Source organism: Marmota monax, unplaced genomic scaffold, assembly GCF_021218885.2.
Source record: "Marmota monax isolate L192 unplaced genomic scaffold, Marmota_monax_Labrador192_F-V1.1 WCK01_AAM20220418_F8-fsc00035, whole genome shotgun sequence".
Taxonomy (NCBI): Eukaryota; Metazoa; Chordata; class Mammalia; order Rodentia; family Sciuridae; genus Marmota; species Marmota monax.
The window spans coordinates 2,154,626-2,161,537 of NW_026691961.1; positions in this window are offsets into that span (position 1 = coordinate 2,154,626).

The following is a 6,912-nucleotide window of genomic DNA, read 5'->3' on the forward strand; positions in this document are numbered from 1 at the left end:
GCTTGTGCTACAGCATAAAGGGGGAGCAGGGCCTGGGATGGAGCTTTCTGGTCAGGCTGATGAGGTAAGAGCAGTGCTAGTGATGCAGAGAGACGGGCCAGGCTCAGGCACGTGCAATTTCCTGGTTGCTAACTGCAGACGTTCTGTGCCGTCATGCCAGTCTGTGAAGGCTGCTGAGCTGCCTGTCCTGGCTGTCACAGATCTGGGAGGTGCATCTCTGGACTGGAGAGAGGATGTTTAAAGCAGCTGCAGGATGGAAGGCTACCGCAGCAGATGTGAAGGGGACGCACCATGCTCCTCTCTGCCTCCTCGGACCATCCTGGAGTAGTTGGGGCTGGTCCCTGACGTCACAGATGGTGCAGTCTCATCTCTGATCCCTGCCACCCCTCCCCCTATGCTTCAGGTCCCAGTGCCACCCATCTTTATCCCAAAGCAGCAGCAGCTGCCCCGGAGTGACTGGGCATGAGGAAGGGGTCTGGTAACTGTCACTCAAACAGCCTGGTGTGCTGACCCCTGCTCCCAGCAGCTTCGCCATGGGAAAGAAACAGCAATCTGTTCTAGAAAGGAGGGATCACAAAAAGCAGAAAAACACCCCTTTGGGGTGGGAGGGTCAGGTCCTTCAATTCCATCTCAAGACCATGGACTTCTCTGAGCAAAATCCTAAGTCCTTGCTCTGATCTACAAGGTCCTCACCACCATGGTCTCTCCAAAAACTCTCCCCTGGCTTCCCCGCTCCAGTCCCGTGGACCTCCCTGCTGTTCTACCTGCATAGAAGGCACTCCCGGCCTCTGGGTCTCTGCAGATGCTCTTCCCTCTTCTTGAAATCCTCTTCCACCTAAACACCCGGATGACTAGCTCCCTTACTACCACCACAGCTTTACCAAAGGATGTGTGGTCCTTCTCTGCCCACCTGCCCTAACCTCTCTGCCATATTTTGTCTCTTTGGTCATCTATGTCTCACTACATATGCTTTATTCATTGTTTTTCTTTCCTTTACCCAACATAAGCTCTCTGAGAACAAGGATGTTTGGGTTTGGTGCTTCTTGATCCCTAAGCCCCAAATCAATATCTGGCACATATCAAAGGGTTGGTCAATAAATATTTATGTTGAATAAAATATTCTTCTTCATCCTCGGGACAATGCTATAAACCAGGGATTACTTCATCTCCTCTGGATAAATAAAGAAGCTGAAGCTTGAAGACCTTGACTCTAAGCTCCCTCAGCAAGTGAAAAGCAGAGAGAAAATCTAAGGGGCCATCTCCACGGGCTCCCCACTCACTTTTTCCTTGAACCTTGTGGAAATCTCACCTTTCCCTCCTTCTCAGGGAGTGTGACAAGGGACCCGTACTCATTAACCTAGGCTGAGGTCTGCTGGGCCCCAGTGCCACCTGGTAATGGTTCACCCTCCACTCCTCCCCAGAGTCACTTGGTATTTCTCCAAATGTCCCAGGTTCCCCCTCCTGCCCATCCATTTCTCAGTTTAGTGAGGTGGAAAGTACACGGATACCGGAATCGGGCATCCTTTCTGACCTGACTCTTACTATTGGGTGAGTTGAATAAGTCACTGATCCCCAAGCCTCGGTTTCCCCATCTGGAGATCGGGGCTTCCACCGGCACCCCTCTCAGAGGCAAGCGGGAGAACGTGGTGAAATCATCCTTCTACGTCACTTTCCGCAGTGGGGACATCTAGCAAGATACAGTAGCCCTTCCGCAGCTGAGTCGTTCCTAAGAATCAGACCTCAAGGTCTCCTCAGAGGGGAACAGGTCCTTGCTCGTGGTCACATAGCAAGTCGGTGGTAGCCGGACCCCAGGCTCCCAGAGCAGGGTCTCCCGTCCACGCTGCTGAATTAAAAATGAATGCTTAGGCCTCGAGGATGGAATCCAGAGGGCCCTGGGTGGCCGAGATGAGGTGTTTTCCAGGAAAGTCCGCCGAAGGGAAGAGTGTCCCAGCCAGAGAAGTGACCGCTGGCACTGCAGGCCACATCAGATCCCGCGTCTTCCCCATTGGGGAAAGTGATGTCACAGAGCTTCCACACGGGCAGGGATGGGGCTCCTTTGGCTGCCATTTTTCCTTCAGAGACAGAAGCCCTAGAAACACAGACCCACAGGCCAGGGCCCAGACGGGGGCACCAGAAACCTGGGTATGACTGGGCAAAGGCCCATACCAATGGCCATCTGGGGGTCCAGAGGTCTTGAAGACCCTGGAATCCTGCACTCCAAAGGGGTTCTGGGGAGAGAAGAGAAGACACTTGAAGGGTACCCATGAAGCAGTTTGGGCCCCTTAATGGTTTTTCTCTGGGCCAACCCTGGAAATGGGAGGGCTTGAAACATCTGTGTCTGAAAACAGCAGCCACAACCTGGAAAAAGTTCTTCACCTGCTCTGGGAAAACTTACAGAATTCCACCTCCAGCCCTGAAGATATCTGTCATCCCTTCTCCTACAATCCTGGCATAGATATTTCTGAGTGTCTCAGAATCACACTGCATTATTAGTCTCTTAAATGCCTTTCTAGGAAGTTCTCCCCAAGTCTCCCTCCAGTCCCTCTTGCTGTTGCTATTCAGTGCCTCTCGCCATCTGCCTGAACAGATGCTTCAGAGAGCAAAGAACATGAGGTTAGTGGTTTACTCCTCTTTCCCTCTTTGATGGGGACCAGTTGGCTAGAAGGGGGAGGGAGTGGGACCCCAAGACCTGGAGTGGAAATCGAAATCTTGAAGAAGGCTGCACCCAACTTATACAGTAGAACCTTGTAGGTTTGGGAGTCAGATTGTCCAGTTTGGGTTCGGGCTCCCTGCTACTGAGCCATGGGGTCATGAAGCAGTGATGACATCCCCAACCTGAGCCTCAGCCTTGTTTTCTAGGAAGTAAGGGATGACCTCAGGACACCTCCTAGACACGTGAGCCCTGAGCTTGACAAGACCTATCAAACACGTGGCCACAAAGATGTTTCCAGCAACTTCTGTTCTAGCAGGGTGGCCTTGAAACCGCTAAGCTTTTGGGGGCAGAGGAGCTAGTTCAACTTTGAACCCCGTTAAAGTGTTTCCTTTTTAAAAGTCAATTATTTAAATCTCAGTTACTTATTGACTTATTCCAAAAGGGGATGAGTAAAGATTTAAAAAGAAACGAAATGCACTGTGTACTGTGAACGTTCCAAAAATTGCAGCAGATGTGGTCTGGAATGGGGGAGACGGAGGGGATGTCACACACCTGTATGGACCGCGGTCCGGGGTCGGTGACCACGGATGCAACAGATTTGGGAAGTGAGGGATGTGGTCCAGGGAACAGCAGTCACCAATGAGAGGAAGCTCAGGAAAAGGTCATTTGTCCTCTCAGAAATCGGGGACAAAAGGGACCCACAGACTCATTTGGTTTGGAGCTTCCTGAAGCAGATTCTAGAAGACAAGCCATGGGATGCTCTTCTTCCTGGCAATATCCGTCCCTGTCCCTTAGTCAATTTATGTTGGGTACCTAACAGCAACATCAAAATTGTGTCCCTCTAGAGTTGTTCTCCTTTAAGGAGAAGTGACAGAGACAGAGCCCTCCTGGTTTGGAAAGTAATACGAATAATAACAGGAGAAATGACTTAGTTCCTGTTAGATGCTGGTAAGCTTCAGAGGTCAGTTCAGGTCACATCTCTGTTTAGAACCCACCTGGGAACTTCAGTTTCACGTAAAATAAACATTCTGACCTCTCTGTGCAAGGTGGGGTCACACTCACTCTCCTCTCTGCCTCCACCCCTGACTCTTGGCACCTCAGCAACACCAGGTAGGTACCTTCCTGCTCTCTGCAGGCCCAACCTGCCTCAGGGCCTTTGCATGTACTGTTCCTTTTCCTCAGACTGTTTTCCCCCAGGTGTCACCCAGATAACTCCTGCTCCTTCAGACCTTTGCCAGAGATTTTTATCACCTTCTCAATGAAGCTTGGACACCTACTTAAAGTCATACCCACCTCCAAACTGGTTCTCCCTCTGCCCCCCCATCACCAGGTGCTAGGCTCCCTACTGCTCATTTTCTTTTCGCATGTTATAGAATTTACTTTTTAATTTTTTTTAAATCTGTCTCCTTCCATTAGAATCTAAGCTTCATGAGGTCAGAGATCTTTGCCTTTCTTGCTCATTGACTTAGTTAAGGACTGAGGACAAAGTAAGTACTGGTGCGGAGTTTAGTACTCAGTAAATAACTGAGTGAATGAATAAGTAATTGAAGGAATAAAACAATGTGATGGGACAATGGGTGAGACTGTGTGTAGCTCTGTGTGCGACAGCCTGTGTGTATGTGTGTAAGTGTGTGGTTGCATATGTATGTAACTGCTGGGTATGAGTGTGTGTACACATGTGCGTGACTGCACACCTGAGTTTGTAAGTGTGTGTGTGTGTCTATTCGGTGTGGATGCATGGGGGGGATTGTGTGTACGTGTGTGTGCATGGGTGTCTGGGGTTTGCAAGGTGATTTTAGATCAGCAGTTTTCATACCTGTGGTTTGATGTACATTAGGGAGAAAAAAGTCACAGCATGCCTGACGTTCATGAATACTGTGTAGAGTACAGCTATTTTCTTTTAAAAACAAGTTGAGCTGGGTCCCGTGGCACGTGCCTGACCCCCAGCTACTCTGGAGGCTGAAGCAGGAGGATCAGAAGTCCAAGTCCAGCCTCAGCAACTTAGTGAGAACTTGTCTCAAAATAAAAAATAAAAAGGGCTGGTGATATAGCTCAGTGGTAGGGGGCCCTGGTTTCAATGCCAAGAACGATAAAATAAAGAAATGAAGAATGAACGTGCGTTGACCTAGCCCAGGGGTGAGGACACAGCTACACTCACCAAGGGACACAGAGGATCAGCTCTAGTTGCAAGGAGCCGAGGCAAAGGATTCCAGAGGAGCACGTGGCCCCGTGCCTGGGGAGAGTAAGTTCTCGATGAATCCCCGGAGGCAGCAGTGGCCAGAGCTGCTGGTATTTGTCACCAGTGACTCCTGGGGCTGGTGGGGAGGTCGGGGCTGGATGGTGGTGGAGCCTGGCTCCCCGAGTTACATCTGTGGCTGGGAGTTTGGCCTTTTCCTTCGGAGGTGAGCTGGGCTGAGGTCGCTCTGTGGGAAGGTTGCCTGGGGTGCCAGTGGGGACAGACATCCACTCCTGTCCTGTACCTCCTAAAGTGGGAACCAGCCAAGGATTGCCCATTCTGGCCGGAGAGGAGCCCAGTGCCTTAGCCCAGGGGGAGGGCAAGAGAGTCCACTACCCAGCAGAGAGTGACCCTGTGCAGCAGATGCCACGTGCCGCAGTCTGGCTGGGCACAATCAGGAGCCACTTGTCAAAAGAAACTAACTTTATTTTTAGAACCACACAGGCCAAACAAAACAGCCTCTCAGGAAAAACCCTCAGAGCCTCAACTGCCACCACCGGCTTCCCACAAGCCTCTCTCTCCCACAAGCCTCTCTCTCCCACACAAGCTTCTCTCCACCTCCCACAATCCTCCTGCTCTTGAGGCCGATTGGCTGGGTCACGTGGGCGGAGCCAAAAAAGTCCCCCAATGAGCAGCTCCGTGGTCTGAAAGGGCAGGGAAACAGCCCAATGAGCATCACCGCAGAGGAGCCAATCAGCTAGATGTTGCTGGGGCCGCTGTGAGCCACGTCCCCCAGCCGCCATTTCCATCCAAGCCTCTCGGCTTCCCGGGGACAAAGACATGTAGCAGAGACAGCTTAGCCCCCTAACAATCTGGGGGCTCAGGAATCCTAGCAGCCTCCTCTGCTTGACTCTAACCCCGCTGGCCAGGAGCCCTGAAGCTGTCAGTGGCTGAGCTTGCAGGTTTTCCTTGCCTCTGGCTCCCCCTACTGTTGGCCTTGGGCAAAGCACCCAAACCCTCAAGGTTCTACCTTTAAAACCAAGAGAATTTGCCTGGCTCCGGAAGGCCCAAAAGACAAATGACACAAAACCAACCGACCAACCAACCAAATAAATTGCTTCAATACATTTATCCTTTAAAGAAATATTTAAAATTTCAGCTTATGGATAAACCAGTTTCTTCAATTGAGCCACCCTGAATTATTCGTAAGAGGCGAAGTGTGTGGATGCCAAAGCTGGGCCTCCTGGCTTGATTTCCAGCCCTGCGAGATGCTGGCTGTGTGACCTTCAGCACGTTGCTGGGCCTCTCTGACCCATCTATGGAATGGGATGCAATCAGCGCCTACCCAGGAGATACCTGAGGCTGAAACCCTCAGGATGGTGCGTGGATGTGACTGTTTCTTCCTGAGTGTGCGTGAACTGTTTGGGAAACACGAGTCTCTCCTTCCCACCCCAAGGCCTTTCCCCCAGCCTGCGTCCTCTGTCCAGAGAGCTAACTGCCTATCTCTTTACTGACATTATTTGCAGTTTTCCTTCAATCCCAGGTTACCAGAAACTTCTTAGGGAAGTTTCTCCCAAGACCCCAAGACCCTTCTGAGTCCACAGTCTGTTTCCGACGTGGCATTTAACACAGTGTGCATTGATCTCCATTATTATGCAATAAATAACACCAGCATCCCACTAGACTACGCTCTGCAAGAGCAGTGCTGGGGTTGAACCGTGTCCTCCTCTATCGGCAAGTTGAAGCCCCAGCGCCCAGGACCTCAGAATGTGACTGTGTTTGAAGACAGGGCCTTTACAGAGGTGATAAAGTGAGATCATGAGTCCCTTGTCCAATAGGACATGACAGGTGTCCTTAGAAGAAGAGGAGACTGGGACACAGGACTGAAAGCACAGAGAAAAGATCACATGAAGACCCGGGGAGAAGACGGCCATCTGCAGTCCAAGAAAAGAGGTCTCAGAATGAAACCAACTGCTGACCCCTTGATCTTGGACTTGTAGTTTCTAGAACTGTGAGGAAAGGCACCTGTGCTGTCTGGGCTTCCCTGTAGTCGGCACCTGGTGATGGCAGCCGTAGAAAACTC